At 36.6% G+C, this 2,016-nt stretch overlaps 1 non-coding gene across 1 annotated transcript; it reads right to left on the minus strand.

The window, feature by feature from the left end:
• Positions 1-514: 514 nt before the first annotated feature.
• LOC122149590 lies at positions 515-621 on the minus strand. The gene has a single exon (XR_006163225.1). It is a non-coding gene; the product is annotated as a U6 spliceosomal RNA (small nuclear RNA).
• Positions 622-2,016: the final 1,395 nt, after the last annotated feature.

A 2,016-nucleotide genomic window follows, 5' to 3' on the forward strand; every position in this document is an offset into this window, starting at 1 on the left:
ACGGTGGCTGCGATGATGGGCTCAAGTATACCAGGGATTGTGGGGCTGGCAGGGATCGGGCAGTGTTTCGTTCTGCTGTGCATGGGGTCGCTATGAGTCGGAAATGACTCGACGGCACTTAACAACAACAAAAAAAAAATAAACAGCAACAGTTACCATTAGTTGATTTGGACTCATAGTAAATTATGGAAATAATTCATGCATATGAAAAAAATAATTTAAACCTTATAGATGGGTTTACAAAAGTAAAAGTAAAATTCTTCCCTTCTGATTCAGTCCTACTTTGTTTTTAGCTTTTCTGCTGATTAGCTTAATCACCCTGAAGAGGATACTTATACTAGACTTGAATTTTTTTTTTAAATTTTGCTGTGGTGAAATATATATAACAAAACAGCTCAACCATTTTTATGTGTACAATCCAGTGACATTTTTATTACATTCACATGTTATGCAATAATCACCAAATCCATTTCTAAATTTTTTCATCACCCTTAACAAAAACTCTGTGCCTCTTAAAAAATATGGAAAACTTTAAAATTTGCATGTCAGCCTTACAAAGGAGCCATGCCAATCTTCTCTGTCTCATTCCAATTTTAGTATATGTGATGCCAAAGTGAGCACCATATATAGCTTTACTGTGTATATTTTCCTTGTTCAAATTATCTGAAAATACATATAACTTCATCAATCCAAATATTTGATTATCTGGAACACATAAGATGATCTTCAAAGCAAAATAAGTCATTTTTCCAGCACAGAAGCAAAGCACAGGAAGAACCAATATCTGCAAATAAACAATGAAGGGAAAATGCATCCAAAAATCAGAGTGAAATGAGGGAAACTTTTAGAAATTGCTTGATTATATGTGATTAAAATGACAAAGATTTAAATCTATTATTTTCTCAGCTACTTGTTTAAATCATACCATTACATATTTGAACATTACAAGCACTATTGTATACATCTTTATAATGTATTTAAGCATATTAAGCTGACATTCTCAACTGTTCTTGAAATTTTATAGAAATCAGCATAACATAAGCACGTAATAAATGTTCACTGATGCTCAAGGGATTTCCAGAGGGGTTGTTAGCTGCTGTTGAGTGGGTTCCAATTCTTGGCCACCCCAAGTGCAACAGAGTGAAACACTGCTCAGTCCTGCATCATCTCCACGATCTTAGTATGCTCAAATCCATTCTGCAGCCACTATATATCTGAGTGCATTCCAATGTCAGTGGCTCCTCTTCCAGCACTGTATCAGACAATATTCTGTTGTGACCCATAGGGCTTTCATCAGCTGATTTTAGAAAGTAGATCACCAGGCCTTTGTAACTGGTTTGTCTTAGTCTGCCGGCTCTGCTGAAACTCACCCACCATGAGTAGCCTTGTTGATATTTGAAATACTAGTGACATAGCTTTCAGTATCATAGCTCCACACAAGTCACCACAGTATGACAAACTGACAGATGGGCGGTGGATCAATATTACTGCGACTATCAATTTATAATAACATCAATTCTTTAAAACTTAGAAAAATACTAACATGTACATTATGTTATCTAATCTTCTCAGTGTTCCTGATGAGAATATGACCACATATTTAGTAAGTGGTCTAGCTAAAAGTCAAAGCTAGGTGCTCTCCCTTCAGATCCTTACGTCTTTTCACTCCTCCATTACAGAACATAGTCCTACTTGAGTTAGTTTAGTTCTGAATATTTTTCTACATCCTTTTAGGGTCTAGCAAACAGTTTTTCAAATAAGGGCTCAATTAATTACATTCTGGACTTGTTCTCTGTGTGAGAAGTTAAAACAAACTTGCAGTGCCAATACAGCTCCCAGCTGTGAAGTCAACATGAAAACAAGGCATTTTCACACATCCACAAGATGGGGCTTGGAGCCCAGAACCACATAAGACTCTTGGCTTATGAATGGGGAAGGTTGCTAATATTAAAATGTGTAGTGGCAGCTAACGGGTGGAGGCCAGGTTCTGCACCCTCTTCTTCCTGCTTGTTATTC

Source organism: Orycteropus afer, unplaced genomic scaffold (genome assembly GCF_000298275.1).
Source record: "Orycteropus afer afer isolate SDZICR_OR568_19922 unplaced genomic scaffold, OryAfe1.0 scaffold00033, whole genome shotgun sequence".
Lineage (NCBI taxonomy): Eukaryota > Metazoa > Chordata > Mammalia > Tubulidentata > Orycteropodidae > Orycteropus > Orycteropus afer.